Here is a 27,033-nt window from a genome sequence, read left to right as displayed (position 1 = left end):
AAGACATGTGACTCCCAGCAGGTCTCGACCAGAAAGAGGGCTTGCCTATGCAAGGCGAGACAGCATTTGAGGGGAGGGCTTCTTCCAGGGAGTGGAGGGGTAGCCAGGCGAATTCAACAACCGCCCACTGATGCGTCACTGCCCCTGCAGAAACGGCCGCTCCGCAAAACACCATTCCCTGGTTTTGAGACAAAGCCAGCACCCAGAATTTTCCCCTCAACATCTGGGTTGGAGACCTCAGAGGAATCGTTCATTGGAACACATGGAGGGGAAGGAGATACTGGGGTGAGGTGTTGGAGGGAGAGAGAGTTTGTGATAGGACAATGGTAAAACTTCTCACTCCAAGTGCAATACTAAGGCCTTAGCACCGATTTCCCCTTGCTTGCCAAGGAGAAGTATTTCTCCGCAGTAGTCCTATATAAGTCTTGCATTGCAGGTAGGCTGGTTCGGAGGCTGGTTCGGAGGCTGCTTCGGAGGCTGTTTCAGAGACTGTTTCCAGAGACAGGATTTTCCAGAGACAGGATTTTGCGAGACAGGGCACTTTGCTACAGGGACCCTTTGCGCAAAAAATCCTTTGCGCGAAAAAACCTTAGCGCGAAAAGTTCTTGGCGGGAGAAGTTCTGCGGATAAGTTCGGAGGAAGTTCGAGGAAGTTCGAGGAATTTCTGGGGGGGGGGGGTACCAGAAATTTTGGGGGGGGGGGGACACTAAAAAATGCCACACAGCCCTGGAAATACATAGGAAAGCTCTTTAAAAAAAGGCGAACTTTTGTATCAAACAGATAGCGTTACACTGATGCTTCACGAATTAGGTTAGAAGGTGCAAGAGACTCGCAGTCTTTGTGGTGGGTTTAGTTTGTTTGCGAAATTAAGAACAGATAACTATCTTGATGATCAAAACGGAGCTTATCGTCTTAAAACCGCACTTTATTTCCAAGTACGGCAGAAACGGTAACTTGAGAGAAATATTTTTCCGAACAGATTAGATTAATATTAATAGATTAATAGGTATTCGTTTTCCCCATGAAAATCTTAGGCAGTCAATTCTCTCAATACGTGTATCTAAATGTTCGATTATTCTTGCAGAGGTCAGCAGTAGGTGCTCTAATGCCTTTCGCTACATGCTTAAGCAGCTTGCAGCGTGCGGTATAGAGGTAGGTGTGAATAGGCAATACGAAGTATTTCTCGCCACGATGAAGTGACGTCTGATTTTTCTCCAGAAATATTACTCGCGGCAATCTCCGCACCAAAATGGTGATATCACTCTATATTTTCCCTATTGTTTCTGCAAAGTTTATCTCCCTCCTTCCGGAAGACATAAAATATATTCGCCCTTTCACTGAGAAGTAATTTCGCTGATTTCTCCTCGGCTTCCTTTTCAAATCTAAATTGTAGGAAAGACAGCTGCGGTCCTCTCGCTGAAAATGAGTTTTTCCGGCCTTCCATTCCTCCAACCTTCGATATGCGGACTTTCTAAAAAAAAGCGAGTTGTTTTCAATTTGTTCGGCCCGCATTAAAAAAGAGGGTATATCTCGAAAATATAAAGAACGTTAACATGCCCTAACCAAAGAAATTATATTCTATATTATAACGGAGAGAAAATGTTTGCTTGAAAACATGCATCATTTCTCTATAGCAATATGTGAAGTCATTTTCCACAAAACTACCGATCAATTTATTCATGGTTTATTCTGAGTACCAGTTAAACTCCTCGTGATTTAAAATTTTAGGTTCCTCGTGATTTTTTTTGCGAAGGTGATTTCAACGGAATGGCTTTATTTTAGCCCCCATGAAGAGAAGATTACCTACGCGGTAAGATAAAATACATATTAACTTATAGCTCCTGTGTCTTTCATACAGAATTTGTCGATCTAATGTATCGGAATGGCAAATTTTGGTGGTAAATTTATGAGCCCTTAATTTCACCTCGAAGTGCGAGGTGAGAATAGGAACCGCCCTGAATGTAATTCACACGCTTGTGGCTCAGTCAGGGGTGAGCTCTACCCTTGCGTACCTTTACCAAACTTCAGGTTGAACCGCTGAGAGAATTACCCATCACGTTAATTGAAATAAATAAACATTTAAAATAGTATCGACGGTTAAAACTTTTAACTCAATTTTTACTAATCAATCTTTTCTCACAGAGAGATAAAATAGAGTTAGGAGATGATCGCCATGGGAGTTTCGATAGCGGATATTTTACTTCTCATCTAACTCGCACTGAGGAATTTTTGTTTTTCGAAAATCCAGCGATTGCAGCATCCTGATTCGTGGTCCAAACATCACTCTCTACATTTTCTGTTTCCTTTCACTCAGCTACATCTTCAGGTCATTCTCACTTAGCATTCCGGTCCCATGCCCCACGGTTCGTTTTATCTTTCCCGGTTTCCTCTGCGAGAGTGGCCGAGGGCTGCCCCCTATGTACCGGAGGCGTGTTTCCCGACCATTCCGTGGCGGTGAGTGCGGGAGCGCCAATCGCGCTTTTACTCGATATTTACAAGCTGCGTACGACCGGAGGAGGTCTGCGTTTATTCCTTTCGCAGGCGGCAACCTCTATTCCAGCTGCAAACGTCATTTCGTCCGTGTTCCCTGTTTTTATTTGGAAAGCGAAAAGAGTGTTGATCCGGAAATCAATTGTGAGTGATCGTGAACTGAGAGTCATCACGTTCGAGATCCATATGAACGCGTTCCTCTTATGGCTCATACGGTTTCGAGCTATTCTTTGTAAATATTGTTTTCCCAAGTTTTGTCTTCATTTTCAAGTCCCCCTTTTACGATAATGATTCATTGCTCCAGCCGTCCACTCCACCCATTCGGTCGCATTCCTTGTCGTGTGAGGGATAAAACAATTTAAAGTGTAGGTAAATATGTAAGAGGTTTACTCGTATTTCATTTGGTTAATTTTTTAAAGTTTTATTGCTGGTACCATATTTTAAAAATAAATATTTTTCACTTTCTTCATCATTATACACAGTTCATGCAGTTTATTCAATATAATTCAGCATTGGCGTCGTATATTTTTGAATGGGAAATAGAAATGACACAAATTTATATATGTAACTAATTTTGAGGTAATATTTTGGCGTAATATAAATTTATATTTTTAAATTGAAATGGTCGATTACCTATCCAAAATATCAAATTTGGGAATTTTTATTTTTGTTCATCTTCACTATGCCTCACTTATCAATTTTTTCATTGCTTAATTTATTGCATCATTTTTATGGTGTTAATTCAGTAGTCATTAACAACTGAGCAATGTTAAAGTAATACATAAATCTTACTTCTTACTTAGTGAATAGTCACCCACTCGGGTTCAACGATTTTTATTTTTATTATATTCCGCCGGTTAAGGTAGGTTTTTGTGCTAAATTGTGACTATCACCCCTGTCAATTATCCACGTAGAATTTTATTTTACTTGTCAAAGTGAGATTTGCTATTTTTCTTTCGGTCCATGAGCCCTATTTTCCTCTTCCCCCTCCCACTTGATATCCAATATGAATGAAGTAATTTAATCATCTTTATTATCTCACCTTTTCCCTCCATCCCCTTCCCTTTTCCCCTCCATTCGGCCGACTAGCGTTGCCAATCCGGGGAAATAACAATTCATGTGGTAGTACGAGAGCGATCTCCACAGATAAAGTTTGGCAACATTGTATCTTAGAGAGCGATGTTCACTGCCACCTGGAGAGAAACCTTGGCCTCCTACACACCTCCTTACCTACCACTCTTCTGTAATTGGCTAGAAGAGTGGGTGGGCCTCGAGCGCGTTCAAGGTCATCCGCCATCAGTTGGGAAAAAGAGTATAGTGTGTATGAATTGTTGCTATATCGTCTCCTGTGCCTTCATCAGAACATATCGAACGATGAATATTCCCATGGAGTAGATGGATGGTGATACAGCTGGCAGCATAGCAAACATTGATTGATAGAATCAGTTCCAAATCCTATCAAAGCTCATCTAACATCAACGTTCATCCTTGGTGGATATATTTGATTTACACTGTCGTACTGTGCGTCTGGAAATTCATCAGGTCTGCACCTTATGATGACTGCCAGCCACTTGAAACACGTGTAGAGTTTCTAACATTAAAATAAGTGGACGGTACGATATCTTTGTCTATCTTTTCACCATGCTGTTCTACGGTATTTCTCCAGAAAAAGTTGGCTTTACTTGAGATCGATACCTGCCGCGATATCCACGCGTACTCCCTTGAACCCCTTCGCCCGTCCCCACCCTCTTCGGCACCCGCCGTAGTCCTCGTCCACCGCTAATTTTAACCTTGCTCCTCAATCTCCTCTCCTTTTGTCTTCCGGCACGTCTCGCTTTATTTTCGGACCCGCGCCTCACCTCTCCGATACTCTCCGCACGCCCGTTTCCAGCTTCACGCTCACGCTTCTCATCTCAGTCTCCTTTTCATCTCACAATCCCCTCCTCTCATCCGTATCGCTGCCGTCTTCCTCGCCGTCTCTACCCAAGGATCTCCCTTTCTTTCGCTCGTCTGAAACATTTTAACCAAGGACTTGGTAGCTGTCAATAAATGGGAACATCGTTGGGTAACTATCATTTCCGTGAAAATGTGTGTACTATACTTTACTCCACGGCCAGTATATCGAGAAAATTAGGTTCTTCACGCCATGAATTTTGGAAATAGCGCTTAAAAATTCGATATTTTCGGTGGATTCTTATGGCCATACATGGAAGTTAAGCAGGAAACTCTCTGAAGAACAAGTATCGTTTGGTTAAAAAATGGGACACTACGTGCGCTTGTATGCTAATGTAAAGAGTTGACGCTTCGCAATTTTTAAGTTAATCGAAAGCTAATTTTATTATTTACGTTACAATATTTTGTTTAAAATGGCTGGAAAGGGTGTTATATTTAAATTTCCTCAATGTCTAATCTGCATATTAAATGAGCTGACTAAATTTTCTTTATCAAATCAAAGAATATTATTGTTCAAATAAGTATTCCGAAACGTTGTTTTCGAACAGTTGGAATGTCGCATTTGTTTTGAAACATACGGTCACGGCAGAACATTCTTTGCCGCTGTCCGCTCACAGTGGAGTCAATCCAACCAGCGACGCCGCCGTGTCTTCATGTTCCGTTCCGGTATCAATCACTTGTCTGCTGGGTGTTTTTCATCTCATCAGCCGTCAGTGTTCCGAACATTCCGAATTCTGTCTTATGCCAAGTAACGCTGGACTATACACCGCAACGACTCAGTTGGAGTCGCCCGAAGCGGAGAACGGGTTTGAAAATTCATTTGCTTTGTTTGGCGCTCGAACTTGGAAATCTGAAAGCAAATTAAGTAGTGAAATAGAATCTCTGCTATTAGGGATCTAATTTATATCAAAAGACGAATGTATTTTCAGATGACAGCTGACCAACGTGTTCTCAAATGTGTTCATTGAAGCGTTCTTTTTCAATCAATCATTCAACCAGGTGTTTCCTTTCACGCATTTTTATGAAGAAACAGTTTTTACGTTTTACATTCTGCCAAACACATGTTCGTAAGCGTTAGAAGCCGCGATATAAATTTGCCTTTGTACCTCTGTTTCAAAATGACCCATGGAGCGTATGAACCCATGATGTAGCATCTTTTAACTATCACGACGATGGATAAATCTTCGTCAATTTTGATTTAAATGGATGGAAGGGACTGCGCCTTTGCTACTTCGATTATAGCTTGGCTGCATTCATGGCGTATTCCCTGACCCTAGGTCGGGCGGTTCCATTTTAGGCCTCGCGGCAACTCGCCCTTGTAAGGCTGACATCGACGAGGAATTATTCAATGTTGGCCACGGAGATCCCTCCTGTTCTCTTTCTAGGGACCTAGTTTGGGACCTATGCTGCGTTCACCGTGGTTTGTGTCCCCAAATTGTCACTCAGGAAATGGTAATTAGGGGGGGTTGAAAACCAGCGTGATTATAGAAATTATCTCTGATTTATCCACGGATCTCTTTTGGATGTATGCCCTTTAAGTAGATGGTGTTTAGGGGGTATTTAATATATTAATCTTAATTAGATCGACAGTCAATCTTATTCCCCGGTAATAACTGCGGTAGATAACGCAGAGCCACTGATTGAAGCTTTCGTCACTTCGCATGAAATAAACTGATTATCACCCGAAAAATATATTGGAATCATTGTGTTTCGTGTCATTCTGGATTGTGGAGGCTGTTACAGTACCCCCTTTAAATTAGTCGTGAGTCCTTCAGCGGAGTTGTGTACTAGTCCAATCTCATGCCAACCCTCCTCCAACTCCTTTTCATCAGCGAATTCCTTCCTATATTCAAGAAACCCCCTGAGCCCATTCCCCCTTCCTTCCATTAATCCACGTACCAACTCTAATCCTACATCCATTCATTACCCTGGCCATTCCGTACCCGAGTAGGTCGCAGTGGTGGCCATAGGTGGGCCTTCCGTCCTAGTATCGACCTCCGTCTTTCTCCTGAATCCTAGGGTTTACTTCGTAAGCCTTGGGATTATTGGACACCGAATTAACGTGGCGTAACTCCTTCTCATACATACGAATGATTTCTAAAAATTACAGGCTTTTACGTATGACAGACTAATTATCGGTTTTATTGTTACCATGGTTGTGATGACAAAATTAATTTTTTTGTCCAAACGATATTTATATAGTAACTAAGCCCAACCTTTATTTTAGAATATAGCAGACATTATTTTACTTCCACAAAATATTTCTTTTTCAAGCTTCAAGTTTCGATTTAACTTCATATTAGCCCTGACTGAATCGGCATCGCCTCGAAAGCCAGTGTTGAAGGTTATTTTTTATGAAATTTCATGGTAACTTAGCCTGGAAAGATTAATTTTGTAGACTTCAGTCAATGTTGCTTCATTTGGAGAGCATATTTTTGCAACCAAGATATGTAAATTGCCTGCTCTGGAGGCAAAGCGGTAAAGCTTGATTATGCTGCGGTTGTAGGTTCAAGCCTGGTAGCGTATTTTACCATTCAGGACATGGCTGTGTGTTAAGATCTATTGGAGTGTATCATTAGGTCGAAAATATTGGGCTTCCACGGGCATACGGATAAACAAACTCGTTAGATTATTTTTTTAATCATAAGGTTCTATTTTGAACTCAATGATTTCAGGGTCAACTTGGTGACTTTTTTTTGTTTCCACCATTATCGTAAAACTTAGCAATTTCTTTATAATTGTATTGTATGCGACGCGTATTGAGGATGAGTGAATAACTTGATGATATGGACTAATCCACAAAACCGGTCGCATATATTAAAATTCAGTACAATTTTAAAGTCTCTGAAGTGTTATTTTTCATTTTGAAAGATTCTATTTTTTCATGCTGATGCCATTTTCTTCGTTTCCCTGTGGATATTCTCCTTGATTTTTTTGAGCAAGGCTTATCCTTGTCCTTTGTGGTCCCATTTCCCATCACTGACCCGCCTAAGCCATCACCTTGCCGTCTTTCCGCGCCCACACACTAGCACTTTCAACCCCGTGTACGCTTTCTCCCTCTATCACTCTCTTCCCGAAGCCCCCTCGTTAATACCTCAGTTATTGACGAGAGGGCGAGTGGCGAGGGAAGTAGTAGTTTGGTTTTGCCGACGCAGCCGTTTCTGCCCCCCGCCCACGTGCACCCATTTGCTTCCCTCATCGTCCCCCGCGTTGCCCATCCCGGGCACCTCCTGCCCCACGCCCCGTTTGAAATATTTAGGGTTCGGACGCCACACCGTCGAGGCCTTTTCCGTTTGAGTCGCCCGGGCGGAGGGCGGCACTTGGGCTCAGTGACATTTTTATTTGTTGAGCCGAACGTTGAACCCTTTTCGTGTCTGGTAAAATAATTAGGAATCCACGAGGGAAGGATTTATGTTATTTCTCATTTCCTAATTTATTTACGATTAAAAATTGTGACCCCGGTATTTAAAAAAATGAAAACTCTGGTTCCACGTTTCTCCTATGATTTACCTGCGTGAGTTTCGCTATCGCACAAAGAACAGAGCTGATATTGATGTATTTTAATGTAATTGGTACCTTGTAAATTGTTATTGCATATTTACTGAATATTGTGTCTCTCCTTGCTCCCTAAAATTACCAGTTTTATTTTATTTGGAATAAAACCTTTTTATGTTGGAGACCAGATAAAATGAATGATTTTTTTAAATTCGGGAATTATAACATGTATAAATAATGCTTTGCAATTCTCGGTTGTTCCCGTACGATTTCACCCTGGTTCTACGAGTAGACACACGTGATGTTTGAAAAACTAAACGTGCTCTGCAATCGCTTTAGGTCCCTTTTGTTTTACTTCTACGCGTTTTCGATTTACCATCTTGTTTTCACAATGATTTTGGATTACGAAATGTCGCACGTTTAAAAATTGCTACGTTGGACTGATAGTGGCCATCCGAAAGCTAGGAGAATATTATTTGAATCGTTTTAATCGAGGTATTTTTTCCGCTTATGCCGAGAGTGTATTTGGAGTACTTATTAATCGGAGGAGTTTCTGTAAATCGTGCCAGACGGCAGGATTTTGAGTAAGCGAGGGAAGAGAAGTGGATTTTTAGATACAATAAGGTGTAATAAGCCACATATCACACTAAAGAGGGGAGTTTAACGTGAGAAGAGGGACAGGCCCGGATGATTAGTGGAACAATTCCATGTAAATCTGCCGTAACCAGTGTATCCAACCATATACCCGTTTGGTCCAAAAATTCTTCCTTTTCTGCGGCAGAAATGCCCACGCGTCTTCCACCACCCCTCTAACAGCATTCCTGGGTCCACCCACTTCGTTTTGCTAGTGATGCATTTTTATATCTTCCCTCACCTTCGTTTGACTTCACACCAACGTCCTCAGGAATGTTTTTAAATGTAACTAGCTCTCCTGGATATAGTATAGCATGTATCTTTCACTGCATCGTAGTATAGTTGAAACCGGTCTAGTTCAATCAATAAATCATGGGGAAAAACTGGTACTTTATTTCTTCCACTATGACAATATTAACTAGCGCTACATTTGAGAGAGTGCCTAAAGTTACATTCACAACTTCGTAGCTTGAAATAACTTTGCGTAAGTATGGCATCAAAAACTTGAGAGGATCGTCTTCTCGTTCAAAGAAACTTAGCAACTAATAACAACTTATCTTATAACAATCACAAGTCGAGATACACCTAGCAGCTCGACTAATAATAGTCCTTAGCTGAAAAAGGCAGAGATTTCATTTCCAATCATCCATTAGAATGGGACTTTTTTTGTCTCTCGACAGTTTTACGAACAATTGAAAGTATTTTTTTTTAATTGTCACGATGCACAGTAGGAACACTGATTTGCAGGTGGTTTGTGGGTGTAGGTTATTTCCCTTGTTGATGTGGGCATGAGTAAGTCATTTTTCAGTCAAATTTAGTTTTTGTGGCTCAATGTCGAAGACTTTCTTTCGTTGTCATGCCGAGATAAATGAAGCACATATATATTCCTTAAGTTGACGATTGAACCAGACTGGTTGCAACTTTACTGCACCATAATCAAGGATACACACTAAACTCCAAAGTGACTGGGAGAAATATAAAATTCGAGGAATCAAGCGAGATGGAGTGGAATCGATTCATAATGAAAGATGATTTGCAATTTTCCACAAAAATAATTTAATCCGACCCGAGTTTCGATGTTACTACATCATTTTCAAGGTACAAATGGTGGTAAGTGCAGTTAATTTATACATATTTAGGAGGCGGGAGTGGGAGAACTGAGGGGGGAGAGAGGAGAAATGGGAAAAAGGGTGGGAAAAAGGATTTTCCCTCCCATTTCTCCTCTCTGTCCCCTCATTTCTCCCACTCCCGCCTCCTAAATATGCATAAATTAACTGTACTTACCACCATTTGTACCTTTAAAATGATGTAGTAACATCGAAACTCGGGTCGGATTAAATTTATCTATGTGGAAAATTGCAAATCATCTTTCATTGTGACTGGGAGAGTACGCTATGAGTGAACGGCAGTGAGCTCAAAGCAAACCAACCTCGTACATGATGATCTGTAAAATGCTCGGCGTTGTTTTAATCCAACCCCTTCATCGTTGGTCGTGCTCTATCATTTCACCCCTCCCGCCCACCCAGCAATTCACTCCCGGCCAACGACCGCGCGCCGGAGGAGTTGCGTTCGCTGGCGGTCACGAACCCCGGGGCCCGGTCTCTTCCCGAAGTCGCTTATTTACCTCGGGGGGTCCCTCTCTCTCTCTCTTTTGCGTTGCAAGGCCAAATTGGGGCATTAACTGCGGAGCGGGAAGCTATGTTTGGAGAAGGGATATCGCGTGAAGACGATATCCTCCCCTGGGAATCGATCCGGAGCCGGGAGTGTGTGCTGGCAGGAAGAAAATGCTGCACGCGGTGATGCGCATGAATCATCCGGGTTCGCTCCCGATTTAGAAGTATCGGGCGATTATTTTGAGAATTCGTTGCAACCAATTTTAGATAAACAACTTCGTAGATTTCGACATTAATTTTATCATGCCGACTTGGCGTCAGCAATTATTGTGGTGAAAAAATATCATTGTCAGAATTACATATTAATAATATTTTTTGTAAGATATCGTTGTATTATTATGCAGAGGCATAATTAAATATTAATATTCATATATAAGGATAAATATTCCTAGATATTTGCTTTTTCTTCATTCTTATAATTTCATTTGGGTGATTTCGACTAGGTCTGTGTGTAGAAAATACTGTGTAAGTTTTACAAAGTTTTTTCTATCATAATGCGGTATAGCTTATTCAACTCTAAGAATTCAGAATTGAGTGTTTTTAAAGTAAACATACACTCTACTTCCAAACTCATGTCGGATAAATGCCACGCAGCGATTGAGCAAAATCCCATTAAATCTCTGTACGGCGAAAAAGTGTCTTAAGATTTAAAAAATATTTGCGCACTATGTGGCTGACTGCTTCGAGCGAGATGTAAAATATACAAAGTAAATATGAATGGAAAGCGAAGCTCAGCTGATATGATTGGGAAAAAGGGTTTAGTTTTCCTCAAAATTTTGGCCTCCTAATTTCACATTAGTGGAATTTATACAGCATATTCTTATAACTGCCTGGAGCCACCTTTCGTCTACTTTTTTTTTTACTTTGTCATCAATTTGATCACACTCGGATGTACCATATATTTTCGCGCAGCTTGATAATGTAGCGGTTTGTGCAGGGGGTTGGGATGGTGAGGGAGACGCGAGGGGATAGTTGGAGAACCTCGACCTCCTATTGACGATGGTAACCAGCAAGGCAAACTGCCTTAACCCGCCAGGTTCGTTTATTCCCGTCTGCAAGCCATCTCAGTGGAAGCTAGTGCCTTTCACCAAATATATGCCTTGCAGTGCTCTATGGAATTTCCAGGAAGCATCGTGTAATTAGCATGCGTTTCGTAATTGGCTTAGTTCATTTAGATGCAAAGAATATTACCATTCCACTAGTACACAGTGTACATGTTAAACGAGCTATTTGCTATGGTAAACTTGGTAAATAAGCCCACGCATTGGTTCAAATGAATAGGATGTATTCGCCAGGTAACAAATTTGCTCAGGGTTAATTGCAGCTGCGAAAATCTTTACTTTTTTCGGAAGTTCATGCGTTTTATTTTGTTAAAGGTTCCCCTTCTATCATGCCATCCAGTCGTCTGTCACTTTTCTATTCGGAAAATTGAGCAGTTCAATTTGTAGCTTGCTTTCTATGTACCTGACTACTTATTTTGAATTTTTGTGGTGCTAAAGAATTCCCTCTCAGGTTCCCTGATTTGTTTCATCCTTATTTTATTTTGAGCTCCCTGAGAGAAGCCTAAATTGTTCCTAGTGCAGGGTTTACTACCATATCAAGTGAGTTCCAAACAGCCATAGAGATTTAAAATAAAATATTTTCACTGATGATGCTTGATGGGAGTGTTTGTTTTTCGTTTTGTCGATGGTTCTTTGGGAAATGTATTCCTTATTTCTATTTCATTAATTGCATTGTTATTACATTTATCGAGAGATTTGGTATTTGAAAATTTGTCGAAAATAAATTTCTGTCTTTCCGAATGAGCTTTCCATGTTGGATGAAATGTGACCTATTCCGACCAAACAGTTGCGAAAAGACTTGTTAAAGACCAATCAGCCTTGAAGCTGTGGATGATATAATAAGAAAAGCAGTTATTTCTCCAATACATTTTAGTAATTTCATGATTCTAACGTAGATATATAACCGTGGCTCTTTCCTTGGTCATACTAAAATTAATCCGATGCATGCGATACTCACAATCAGTCGCGTTCTCATACCTAATTTCATTGTATATGAAGCTTCTATGTAGCTTGCTGTAGGTTTGTAGCTGGAAATATAAGCGCATAAATTCGGATTTATTCTCTGCACAGCTACTTCATACTAGTTCTTACCAATTTACTGTAAAGTATCCCGTTTTTTGTCGGCTAGTTTCGTTAGATAGCAAAGTTCAGAAAATTCTTGAGACATACTTTCAGTCATTGCAAAATGGAGATACGGAGCCATAACCCTTAAAATTTACTGCATTGAGTTTCTCTGTTAGCTCAAAACAGGCGCTATTTTATTTATATTGATAAGGTAATATATGTCCTTTTTAGTTCCTTCGCGCAATTCAATTTTATGGAATCGAAGGTAATTTACGACTCGGCCAGAGCGTTAACTGCAGTCTACCGCTGCTCGTGGACATATATAATATTTTTGTGGTGCCCTGATACTATTTTTTATCGCACGGCGTATTTTAATGCAGTTTAACGAGGGTCGACCTGCATGAAATGTTTTGTTGGCAATATCCTGCAACACGTAGATATAAAAATGTTGGATTTGTGATTCGTGACCGTTTCCGAAAGCGCGTGACGGGCCCTTCCCTTCATTTTTGGAGTTTTATTGAGAGCTGCGTCAAAATAAATTCAGTTTCTTCGAGTAATAACCCTTTTTTATCCGCTCCGTCTGGGATATTACTCTTCCAGTGTTTCCTTTGCCCGCTATATTTTTCTCCCTCCCTTCGACGGCGAAACATATATAATACCCGGCCGCCCACCTCCCTGGATCCTTCCTATATCTCATCCCAAACCTCCCACTCGATATTTGTCTTAAGGTGTTGTAAGGGTTATTGCTGGTGTCGGCCATTTCTTGGGGCCATGCCGCACTTCCTTCCCATAGGCCTCCCCGTAATCTGGGCGCTCATCCTTCCAAAACACTTTCACCCGACATTTTTTTTCCACACGGGTCCCTTATTGCCTTATCTGGTATGTGTATATAGGCCGTAGCGTATCCAGCGGGTTATATTTTGCCATAAAATCCCCTATCTAGTGAAAATGCTTTATCAAACTAGGTCTCATTAAATTAAGGGTGGGTCAAGAAAAACATTGTGATGGTGGTATAAAAATTGTCATAAAATGTTAAAACTATTTCTTTGATATTATTTGTCGTACATTATAAGTTTTTCCATTAAGCGGCCTTTTATGTGTATTTTTCATGTACGAAGATTGGACGATATTCTAATCCTGCCAAATTATTTTCTGGATTCGTTACCGACAGATTTTTTTTGGCCATATGCCTCGAATATATGCTTCGGTAGCTTAAAGAAGGAAGTAAGGAATACAAAACACATTTAAGGAGGGCATCATTAAGGTGGAAGATAGAGCATTACCGAAACCAGAAGACAAAAATTTGACTCCACTTCGACTTCTCCTCTTGAAACTTTCAATGCATTTATAAGCATATAGTATATGCTGTATGAACTTAAAGTGTCTCCCGTTTTATTGAAATACGCGATGGATTTCAGTCTATATCTACATATATTTCTTCAGCGTATTTTACCCCTTCTCATTATATAGTTCTTCATTTTGGGTTTTTCATACTCTCTCCTTTTATTGTAAGAGCATTTTTCTTTCCACTCTAGTACTATTTTTCCCTTCTGCAGTCATCTCATCATAGAGTTGAGTCGGTAGCTTTGTGCATCTACTACTCAATATCCTAATCAGTTCTGACCGGCTCCACTTGTACAACGAGGTATTTTGTGGTGGATAAAATTGAGAAAACAATTTGGGGACACTGTTTTAGGCGTAACTAGAGTTCAAAATTTGGCTGATCATTTTTGCCATTTAAGTTTTGGTTGATTTATTTTGTTTCAGAGGGATTTTTTATGGGTGGCATTATAAATTGCATTCATAATACGTCTAGGACTTAAAAGTCGAGAGGTCTTAAGTTACTTGGTTAGCTTTTAATACCTTTCTTGGAATCCTCAACTTAAGAGAAATTAAATTCAAATTATAATTAAATATTGAGTTAACAAAAACTTAACGCAATTGCAGGGTATTCTAATGTCTTATAATGGTTATCAACCCTCATTCTCTCTTTTATTTATGAAGGCCGATATCTAATTATATTATTAAATTAGATGAAAAATAACTCTGCGATACTAACATTCATTGGTACTTCACCATATGAGCTGGTTAAAATATAATGACACTATGATGGGGATAGGTGAAATCATATATGAATAAAGTCACAATTCTGAAGAACAGAGAGCAGCTGGAATTGAAATTTCGACCCTTGATTCAATGAATGTCTCTTTAAATCTTTTTTAAGTCCGTACATACATGCATGAAAGAGTTATGAAATTTTTTGGGTCGAAGAGATCACCGAGATGATTGAGAGATGAAAGTGGGGCACTCGCAAAAGTGTAGTGATTCACCCAAAATTTTGAGCTGGACCGCTCCACGCTTTCCAACCGATTCTTCCGACAGGCGCACCATCTGTCGCTTGGGGGATTCATTTTTTTCATCGTTCGTCAATGGAAATCTTGTGGGTCACGCTATTGATGTGTTCTCTCGAACGCTCCAGACTCTAACAGCAAACCGTGCGTCATATGACCATTTAAGAACCGCTTAAAAATCCCTGTATTATCAACTTATAGTTGTTAATATTCACGAAAAAGCTATTAATACTAAGAATAACGGGAATGTAAAAGTTCGTGACCGCAAGCTCAAAGTTAAATAGAATAAAATCACATCATTAATTCTACAGATACGTATCCATTATACCTATCTAAGTGTAATACAGAATTTCGACTGCAAGCGTCATTATCGTCGATAATAGCTTGTCAGTCGATATCTATGTCATAATAATTGTTGAATATCTGTGACACTTAGCAAAGTTTTTTATTTTACATATCACGATGCGATTCCACAAATCCAATCTTGATAATGAGATGTATAAACTCAAAATTATTGTTAACCGATGGTATTTAGAATTAGCCCGCAATTCCAAATGAGAAGAGAGGTATATGAAGTAAATAATAAGATAAATGTATTAAGTAATTTTAGTCCTTGGACATGATATGATGCGCTCTTGGATATTTTTCATTTGGGGGCAACGTTTAGTTCTATATTCTATGTAATTCAATATACGATGGAAAACATTACACTCATCAATATCCTCGGGTGAGAAAAAACTTTTAGGTTATAATATTGAAAATTAATTGCTGAATCTCATGAATCTAGTATGAATATTATCCTATTCTACATTAATTATTGTAACTTAAATCTCGTCCATATCCTTTTATAAGTTACGAAACGAGAGATATTCAGTACCAGGTAAACGGTGGTGACCAAAATTGTTTTTGCAGACGATGATGAAAAAGCCGTGAGATAGAATGCGATTTATTATTATTGTATCGCCAGTTGAAATCTTGAATTTCCTCTGCTGTTGAGTACCTGGTATTTTCTTGTCCCTAACAGCCATTCCTTTCCCACTCCGGCCAACTTCACCTCGAACACCTTTCACCTTCCTCAATTCTACCTTTTCCCTTCTGATTCCATTTCCTCCAACCCCTCCACCCCATCCTCTCCTTTTCCCGACTCCACCTCATAATTTACGATGGGCATTAATCATTTTATCAATATCTCCTGCCTCTTCCCTCCGCCGAATCTCGGCTCCTTCCCCCGCCAACCCTTATGTCTCACTCGGACGGTCTGAGGAGCTTCAGGCTGCTCGTCTCTCTCCCAGTCATGTACTCTAGGTAAATTTCCGGGAATAAAGGTTATTTATAAATGCTTACTCTGGTGTTAACCCATGAAGCATGAGTGCACCCACAAAAGGAAGTATTTGTGTGTTGTGATCCTTAGTACATCTATAAATTATTTTATTTTTCTGAGACTTATATTATAATAATTCTTTGAATAGCCTGGAGTCTTTTTTCCACATCCAGATCGTACATAAAAATGTCATTCTTCAGTGATATCCGCCACCCTGAAAGATTGAAAGGAAATCCATCTGACATACTATTGTGCTTTCTTCCGAATTTGCATTTGGTTTCTCCCGAGGAAATTAACTCGTGCCATCACCGGTAGGAACTCAAAAGTAAACTTCTGGCAACCAACTGTCTACTGAGGAGTATAGTGCGAAAAAATTTGTTTGCATACGTACTCTTTCGGTGTGCGAATATATGTTGATATAATTAGGAACGTTGGATCTAGTTATTGGAATGGTTATTAGACAACTCAGGTGAACCGTGCGAGAGACGTGTGATCGTTAGGGAGCTTAGGTTTCCATTCGTAAGGGAAACTGTGGTAGGCAAGCCAGAGTGAGCTCCCATTTACTCAGCAGTGTGCGCCAGCGCGAAATTGGATGAATGGAAATGTAGCATTGCACCGTACGCGCTGCCGCAATGGGTGATATTCCAGAATTCGTGGCATTTCGGATTGAAGGAGAGTTGATTCACGCCACCTCTCTGCACAGGAACCCTTGCCTAGCACACACAATGACGTCCTTTGAGCGGGACGTAAATTGGGTGACCCCGTGGCACCTTTCCTCCCAACGCAAGCGATGCACCTGCACTAGTCACTACAGGCTCTAGGAAGATAGGTCAGATGTTTGGCTGTGCTATGATTGTGTGTGAGACATACTCACATGTCGTTTTCGAATGCTCTGAATTTCTAAGCAAGTACACATACGGCGCAAAGATAAGGCGGAGGTGTTCTGTCGCTTTGAATTCAATACTTTGGAGTGAAGCAAAAACTCGTGAATTTCTCCTGAGAAATACACCTAACAAGTACCATTGAAGCTGACGTATATCATATATTCCGAAATATATTTACCTTAGGCTTGATTCTCAAAATGCTTGAGAAGATGGTATGAAATACAATCCAAGAATTATATTGTTAAATTTTATTCAGCTTCGAATAAAGTAAAATTAAGTAATTTATTTATCATCTATGGTCTCTACATACGTAGGCGAAAATAGCCTGTTTTTTGGCTTTTGCTTTGATCATTTATAATTATTTTCAATGCCCTATTCCTTACTTGAAGTTCACAGTTTAATGTTCAGAGATATATCGGGGTATCGTATAATGGTCAAAAGCGTAAACATCCACGATAGCTCAGTTGACCTATGAAGAGGTTTACGGTCGATAGAGGCAAAATTACGAGCTCTCGTTTAAATTAAAAACTTGAAGCATGCTCTTTTTATACTATCCCATCTTATGACTTAATCACCTGAGTATTTATGCATTGGTATCATCAACTGTTATGTTAGATTTTTAGCCAAATAAGAGTGTAGAAGATTGCATTGATCTTTCCTCTGAGTCTTCATGGATATCCTTTTGGTCGGAATAAATACATATCAGTTCCCTTGTAATGACTGTGGGCAGTAAGTCTTAAATTTTCTCTCTGCTTGCTTAGAATTCCTTCGTTCTATGATACAGCTTATCAATGCATATTTTGACACCGTGTTTCATTGCATGTACTTACTATTACCGAACTTCATTTCGCAGTTTTTTTTAAATAAAGTTTTCCATTTCGAATCTAATTCCGTATTTTATTGGAATTAACCTCCCTTTATAATTTGCTGTCAGTTGGGTCAAAATTTTATAACCGCTGACACGCAATTACGGCCCTTATTGGCAATTTATTCGCATCGCATGATTTAGCAGTGCTGTCAACGCTGGTTCTTGAATAATTTCCGTCCCATTTATATTACATGCATTGGGTTGAATTTAAAAATAAAAGCTGAGATCATTATCCGACGGGCTGCTGGGCAAAGCAAACATTTTTCCCTTTTACGGACTCTATCTTCTCTCCGACTGACCCGCGAGATAATATTTTTAACCAGAACTTTCCACGCTTCCCGCCCAGCTAGATGGCAGCACTGTCTGTGGGGGGTGCGCCACATGGTGGGTGTTCTGGGATTTAAAGTGCGCGAACCGGGAGAGAGAACATTGTGAAGAGGCGTATTGCGGTGTGTGCCTATCATGCAAATTGGATCAAAGGTCAAACCTTTACTAGTCTAGAAAAGCTATTTTCATTAGGTATACAACTCACAGCTCTTGCTTTCTCGTTTTGCCTAACCAAAGCAAAGAGAATCTTCAGATTGTCCAAATCCATCGATCAACTCCACTAGTTCATTTCCACTTGTAGGTGTATGTTTTATAGAACTGGAATAATTGTGAAAGTGACGCTATTAAATTCAACCCACTATCAGGTGTCAGCCAACCCACATGGTAGTGTCAGCTTAGTGCACCATTGGTGCATAATCAAACAAAATAAATAGTGGGAATAAAAGGAAATATTTTTTCTCTCTCCCAAAGCACAAAATCAAGTGACTTATGATTTGTGATCATTGAAACTGATTCTCGTCTACTTTGACTGCAAATGTATGAGATAAGTTTTCTCTGAATAGCATATTATTACTCTGAGTATATATTTAGCCTTCCCTCTTTCTTTTTACGCCTCAAGTCACTTAACTTGTATTTTATTAAGTTCACGGATTAAGTCTTTCTGCGGCAGATTCCATATCCTTGCTGCATATTCAAGGTGTGGCCTGATGAAATAGAAGTAGCACCTCTCTTCTACTTTTTTATCCGAAAATCTTTCCATCAACACGCTTTATAAATCCTAGGTGTTTCTGCACAGATATTTTTTATAAGTGTTCTACACGATAAGTTCGAGTTGTTGTAACTTTTAACTAGATATTTCACTTCGATAATTCGCCTCTATGATAACACCACCTACAACAGATACATGGAGATAGATGGACTACCCACGAAAGAAATATACCGCCGTGCATTTTCTCAGGTTAATTTCTTGTCCCCACTCTTGGCTCCACGCATTAGCATCATTTACATCCGTCCGCACAGCACGAATCATCTTTAAAAAATGGCATTATGTGCACTTGTTAACTATGGAATTAATCACAACGATACTTTCGATTTGGGTAACACTGAAACTTCATATACAGAATGTAATTTATCAAAAACAATGAGTAATTTCCTACCTTATATTTCTCCGCTTTTCAATTGAATACGCTTTGATGTAAACAAATTTTTGTTTCTATGGAAAGAAGCCATAAATAAATCGATTTCACAAAAATTACTTTCTAAATTTCATACGTTATCTTTATCAGTTTTTCTTTTTTATTCCTTTATCGTATTTCCTAATTTGGCTCCTCTCTTTTGCATAGACAAATATGTTGCTATGATTGTTTGTTTGTATGATTGCCGCGGCCATTGGATTTTGGTAGCCATATTTTGAACTAATCCCTGTACTCAATTTTATATGAATAGACAGATAAATAATTGGAAATGTAGTGCTTTCATAATTTTCCTGGGGTTTCAGACAATTTTAGAGGGGGGTTTCATAAGAATTTTTGTCGTTTCTCGCCTCAAACATTTGTATGAGTGAGTGGTCATTAAGGGGCTTCATAGTATATAGATGAACAAAAGGGGGCCGATCACGCTCCCTTATGGGACACATAATATCACTTCACTACGTCAGGACTTACTCTATCAAGAACTACTTTCCACTTACGATCACCCAGAATGTCACGAATCCACTTTACTAAGTTTTCGTCTAGCTTTGTTCCGCATTACTGCAATTGCACTACCTGATGTGAAGTATCCAACGATTTATTGAAACCCTCAACTCCAAAGTTACATTAAGTTATGCTAAATTGTACGAGGCAAAACTCATCTGCGATCCAAACTCAGGTGCTATGTCATCAAGAGCGAGTGATTCAAACCGCTGGGATTGCCTCCTTCCCTCTAGAGCTTCGTGCACGTCTCGATAGGTGGCAGCACCACCTGGAAACCCCGCTGGCTCGGCACCGAGTCGCCTGTTCCCCTCCATGCGGCGCTCCAGCCGCCTCGCTGGAGGAAGTACGCGGTAGTCGCCGATGGGGCCGCTTGCGTTTCCATAGTAACCCACATGAGAGTCATCCGCCCCCATTCAATCCACAGCCCTCACTCCTCAAGGCGGGTTCTCTATCTCTGTGAAAAGCGGAAGAAAGGAAGTCGCGCTCCATATCTGCATGAGTAATACAGTAGTGAAGGATGTATAGTTACAATTTGGAATATACGGTCGAATGTTTAGAATTTTTTCCACAGATACGTTTCTCAAAAATCGAAACGTGAATTCTTCTACTCAATAACGTAGCCATTTATTTATGCACGCTGTATTTCAAACTATTTCTGCAATTATAAAAGAACAATCATTGCTGATATCACTTCATGGCTTTCGTTTTAGAAATTTCATAAAAGTATCCTGAAAAAAATGGATTAAACGTCATTTAGAAGTCTAGTTTTCATCGCCATCAACACTGAAATTTTCAATGTTTTTTATTGACGGGCAGATCCAACTTTTCTACAGTATTTCAATCGTGCTTTTCCATCAGATATACAGGACAAATCTTTGTTGCAATGACGTCATATCTTTGCGTTCCCATGATAAATTTTCTTACTCCTTAACTGAGACGCTATCTCATCCCCCAACGTTTGGAAAACGCAATATCCCCGCTCGATCGATGAATTTTCGTCACTACTTCTAAATTACAATAAATTACGCCAAAATGTAGAAAGCTTTAGGGTACAGAGAGGAGGCCTTAGTCAACACTTATGCATCTAAAATTCAAATATTTTACTTCAATTTCTTATATGTACTCATATTTATTTACATTTGTTATAGAGGCAAATTTTTGGCAAAAGTTCCCTACAATGTACCTTGAAAATTCGGAATAATAGCGTAAATTGAAAAAAGTAACACGTAACGAAAAAGATAAAATTCGACCGATAATGTGATGCGTCTTTTTAAGCAACGATACGTAAAATGTGGTGGTCTTCAGCGGTTATTCCCGCCAGGGCGAATGAAGGATTTTTTCTTGAGGGGGGAGGGGCACTAGGGTCTGACAGGTAAACGATCTTCACATATTTGGGATTAAAAACTGCATGCAACAATTACTCGAAGAAATATACTCTTAATTTTAACATCAAAGTTATTAATAAGTGAATATTTATAACTTTTATATTAAAAAATAGAATTTATTAATATTTGTATTAAAAATCTCGTCTATTTTTTGAGCGTCTGGGGGGTTACGTGTCCCCCACCCCTGTAAATCCGCCTATGATACCCGCCAATACAAGGAGCCCCTTAAATGCCGAAGAGGATGTGTGGTCGTCGTAAACGCAATACCCAGTATGCCCCATGCATCAGGCTCTTAGTGTACCTCTCCCCTCTTCCTGGAAAGGTCTTCTTCTTTATCTCCGCCCCCGCCGCTGAAGTTCCTCTCTCTCCATTTCGAAACTTTTGGGATGCCAATAAATCCTGGTTGCATGACTTCTGTCTCCGGGTGTACGACACGATATATGTTCGATTATTGAGGCGTATGCACCCCACTACCTCTCCCCCCACCCCCACGGCGGTGGTGGGACGCATGGTGGGGGAGGCTGAATTGATTAATTCCGGGAAAATTTATGGCCGTCCGGATTTATCCTGGGCGAAATTACGTTCTGAAGGGAGGGGGAGAGTAGGTGGAAAGGGATTGATTTTTATTGGGGAATACATAGAAAATGTTCACCGACAAATATTTCCGATCCTGTTCCCCTTTTTTTTGTTATTTTTCTTGCCCTCCTCCCCAGTGCTACGACTGGAATTTATGATTCCGCTAGGAATTCAAGCAGGAAGTTGAATATTTAGTTCTCCCCGCCGGATAACAAATGCTCTGGCTAATTTTTCTGCCTTTTTTATTATCTTTCTCTATGTTGCCGTATTGCGTCCATTTAGGCATGGCACGAATTAGTCTATTTGCTCGATGAAGAGTGATTTGAAATTAGGACGATTTGCCCTTACCATTGAAGTGGACGTGAGGATTTAAAGGAAGCAAATGAAGCCAAATAAATACAAATGGAATGAAGGCAAAGCTTTACGCCAGAAGTCCAAGGCCATGGCGCGCCAGTCAAATACTATATTAGATCCAATGAAAGTACATATTAAGAGATTTATCACATTTTGTATGAGCCACATAATTTGTCTTTTTCCTTTGGAGATATCTTTGAGATAGCTGGAAGGGGTGTGAATCCTCTTTAGTTCTAAATACAAAATTGCTTCTAGCTGAACTTTTTATTCTTACGTGGATTGACCGCATAAAGTAATGAAAATGTTATTGTGATCCATTTGATACTTTCCCATGAATGACTACCCTATTGACTCCAGTTAAAAACTGAATCAAATTGTTCTCCTTATGTTTGTAGGTAGAAAACCAAGGAATGAATTTCACATATTATGTGATTATTTCACAAATAGATTTTCAAAATATTACCACTCTTATCCTTAATTTAAAAGCCTATACTTAAAAATATTAAGTGTTTCGTAGTATATTCATAGTTTCATATTCCGTCTCCTTTATACACTCAAAGGTGCCTAAAGATTGCTATCTGAGTTGGAAAAGTCGTTTCCTTGAGGAGGAGTTGAATACAGCGTCGTTCACAACTACTTAACTTAGCTAAACGCGACACATTTTGGCTCAAGCCATTCAATAATTTTAAATTATCCACAAATCACAGTCCGGTCCGCGCATCAATCATCATAATTCCGAGTTTGAAACGTTTCCCATTGATTTTAGGATTATTCACGGACACCTCTGTTTCCTCTACTCTAGGCAAAAAGTAAGGGAAAATTTAACTTTGAGGGGGGTCGGGTTGGTGTGGTGGCTAAAGTGCTGGCTAGAGTGTTGGATTTCCCACCCGGCGGGCTCGGGTTCAAATCCCGGCAGTGGCAGAGAATTTTCAGAGACTGCCCGATCCCTGCTTGAATGTTGTGTGGAGGACATTTCAAGCGCAACACTCCGTCCGTCGGATGGGACGTTAAGCCGTGGTCCCCTTGGCGCCTTTCGTTAAGAGCAGGCTAACGCCGACGCCGGGTTTCTCTCCACCCTTCCTTCCACACCCTTCCCTCATGGCGTAAATGACCTCAGCTGTCGGTCGCCTCCTCCTAATAACATACCATACCTTTAACTTTGATTAAAAAATACTAGTTTTAAGTGTAAGTATTAGGTTGTGAACAAGCAAATGTCCCTCTCGAGCTTTAAAGCCCGAAGAAATGCCAAGTCACGTAATGCCAATATAAGTAGTTGTGAACGAGCCGTATGGCAAAGGGATCGCTCAAGTATATCTCTCTTGGTCAGCCATGCCATATGGGCGAGTATGGACGAATGATATTCTCCTCTGTGCTCCATCTCCGAAACCTACCTCCCCCCTCCCGCTGAGGAGGGATTGCGATATTTCTGCACTGATTGCATCCGCTCGTAAAACGCCCACGGGGCGTTTATGAGGCTCTCAGAATTCATTCTCCTACCTTTTCTCCTATCCTCGCGCCGCCTTGGTATCTTCTTCGTGTTTTCCTCCCCCGCTTCGTCCACACCTACCGCCTGACCTTCGCGTCGTCATGCCCGACTCTCCCAGATAGGCGCGTTCCACCTGCAGTGGGATCAATTCCCATATTGGCCACCATAAAGTCTATCTTTGTTGCGACGGCTAATTAATGACTACCCATTAGCCGTTCTCTGCTTGGAATCGGCTAGGTGTGGCAAATAGAGATTTTTGGCTTCCCGCCCCAGGCTCAAACCCGGGCGGAGGCGGTGAGTTTTAAATGGTCGATATTTGAGCTCTTCATGGCGGGTGAATTTCGTAATTCTGGGTGAAGACCATTCTTTTGGTTCATGGATGAAAAAATTCGGGATCGCATTGCAAAACTTGCACCTCAATTACAGCCCTGCGTCCGTTGGATGGGACGTTAAGGTGTCGTCCTGTTGGTACCCTTAATTAAGAGCAGGCAAATGCCGTCTACAGTTTCAGATATATGAATGGGTGAGGAGCCAAGGGGTACAAGTGATTTAATTTTTCATTCAGAGTTAGGTACAGAAATTAGGCATAGAAAACAAATGAGATCGATTAGATATTTGGTAGTGCATTTGATGTTCCACTCGATGTCAGTACAGAACAGAAAATCACTCGTATCCCTTGGAAACCAAGTTTGTTTTGTATATTTTCTTACACTTAACTTTACCTAACTCTGTTGAGAAAAAAATCACACGTATCCCTTGGCTTCTCACCTCCTCGTATATTGTTTAGTTCAGAGGTCATAGAGCTCAATTCCTCTTTATATCTGGCTGTTTTAAATTGATTAGGAATTTTATTTCAAATTAGAGGAAAATGAAATCGAGGAATCGTTTAGGCGTCTAGAGTGATTTCCAAGTGAGACTCGCGGGGGAACACTTATCGCCGCCGGCCCGTCGCGTCAGGCTTCCTAAGAGTGTTTCAAAGCCGCGCTGATTTACTCGCGCCCTACTGCGCGATTCCTCCCGCCTCCGATCGCCTCTCCGAAGGGCCCACTTGCATCTCTGCCCCCCATTAACCCTCTCGAACCCCGCATACTATCTATATCTTTTCTATTTTTACCGCCTCGGAGAGAGGCTGTGTTTTCACCCATCCCCAAGCCCTCCCGTACTTTCATAAGGCACTCTCCCGACGTTCTTTCACTTACCCTTTTGCCTTGATAGTCTCACCCGCTTTGAAGTGACTAGGAGTGTCGAAGAGTATGCATCCAGAGTGCATATGGCCGTAACCTCAGGCTGCGCACAAGAGAAGGGAATATTTATGGATTTTTTTGCTTGCGATGGGCATTGATTCGCTGATCATATTCATATTTATCCATTTATTATAATGATAGCACTTGTTTATTCCCACACTTCTTCATTTCTGTCGTGCCAAGTTTCCGGCATATGATACTGCTTTCAAGGCATTTCGGCATATAATGTCTTAAAAATGGCATCATGTGCCGAAACATGAGTCGGTAGAAATAAAAAAGTGTGGAAATAGACAAGTGCTTTCTTTATATTTAAATACCAAATATTTCCTCCAAATTACGCCGGAAACAGTATATTTTATCTTATTTGTCGCATTGAAGTGGGCCGGTATGTTAAATTAGAGTTGGCATTTTAATCCCTTAAAATTTTGGAATGTTGAAGGCTCGATCAATTAGTTATTCCAGCCGAAGGTTAGTTTATGGAGAGTCATGGAGAGCTCATCCTGGGCTGAGCATGAGAGATTCAAAAAAATATAGGGCATGGATATCAGTGCATTTTTCACGGCGAGGATCCTATCACGAGGATTCTGGTTGGGGCGGAATAAAGGCTTCAACCGGATCTGAACCCAGGATTCCTCGTTAAGTGACCCAAATTGAGTGACTAAGCATACCCATGCTCTAACTAATTCTACTTTACTAACCCAGACAGAGCATGGGTTGGTAGTATGTATCCATTTTTCAGAAAGGTTATGATGATTCAAATGTTACAAAGTAAATATTGATGCATATTCTGACTAAGTACGGAATATCTACTGAAAGTTATACGGTATCACGGAAATACTAAACTTGAAAAAACTTGCTTTCTTAATCTTGCACTAAACTTGAAAAAATGCTACAAGAACACCTCAATTAAACCATACTCGTGTATTCCTTTATTTCCATATGTACGGAGTATAAGGTATCCAAATTTATATCAACATTGTATCTAAATTAGCAGAAAAACAACACTTGAGAAAAACTACGTCTTAGGACTAATATGCTAACCTTTAGTATTAATATGTACTATCATTTTTACTTGGATGGCGTCTAAAATTTTTAACTTCAATTTTCGTAATTTTTAATTTTATGGCCTGGCAGGATTCACTTTTCTCTCCTTCAAAGTTCGACCTATCATTTTGAGCTTACGTTATTTTTCCGCCACGCGCCGTGGTCGAGGGGAGGTTCCCGTCTCAAGTTCCGGAATGTAAACGTACGGGTACATATGCAAAGCACATATGTGTGTATGTATCTCTCGCCGGACGCGGTTCATTAATCACGTTGGTTGAATCCATTAGTGTGGCGAGGGGAAGTAGCGGCAACTTTGGCGCAACTGCCCGTGGAAGGCGAAGTTTATTCCCCCCCCCCCCCTCCAACCCTTCTCCGCTACTCATCAGCTCAAGGAGTTTGCGTAGCGAGGAGTATGAGGGAGGGACTGGGTGATTTCACGCTCAAGTTGAGGCTCAGTCCGCGTGATATACTTCTTATCAATTCTTTCCTTATCTCAATCTCGTTTAAAAACCACTTCGCGTATGCTAGTTATTTCGCCCTTACACATGCCTAGTAAATTGATTTGGTGACGGAAGGGTAAGGTCCTTGCCTGCTAACTCTGAGGTCGCAGTTTCTAATCCTGCCATCCAGAGCTTGGTTTGATGCGTATTTTTAACATTGAAAATGTAATCGCGGCTTCACTGGTCTAATTTTTTTATACAAATAATGACGTGCTTGTTATTATGATTATAGATGATTAATCGTCAGTAGTCGGAAATGCTGGGATTGTTTTTCTTAGCTCTCCACTCATTCCTTCGATTAGCTAATCTTTTAATTTCGATATTATTTCATAGTTTCACATCATTTATCCTCTGTTCCATGCAACTCATCCTAAGCCTCCCTTGACCGTTCCTCCCTTTCATTTGTCCACAGTTGTCTTCGTCCCACCATCAAGTCTAATGATATGGTGGTGCAAATGACCTTAGTTGTCGAGACACCCTAAAAACAAAATACTGATGATATGGCCGATTAAATGGGTGCATCTCATTCATGAGGTGTTTCGAATACTTCTCTTATCTCTTGCCCTTCTCAAGACTGCTCACACTATCGATCTATCTGATGTCCATCGTAACCAGTTATTTCCCCACTG

The 27,033-nt window shown here is 40.4% G+C and overlaps 1 protein-coding gene across 30 annotated transcripts in view; it reads left to right on the top strand.

Moving 5' to 3' along the window:
• Positions 1-27,033, top strand: part of LOC124157624 (CUGBP Elav-like family member 2) — a 1,414,326-nt gene that overhangs the window by 1,070,786 nt on the left and 316,507 nt on the right. The gene's annotated exons all lie outside the window — the stretch shown is intronic.

This window comes from Ischnura elegans, chromosome 4 (genome assembly GCF_921293095.1).
Source record: "Ischnura elegans chromosome 4, ioIscEleg1.1, whole genome shotgun sequence".
In the NCBI taxonomy this organism is placed as follows: Eukaryota; Metazoa; Arthropoda; class Insecta; order Odonata; family Coenagrionidae; genus Ischnura; species Ischnura elegans.
This window is presented reverse-complemented; position numbering and strand designations above follow the sequence as displayed.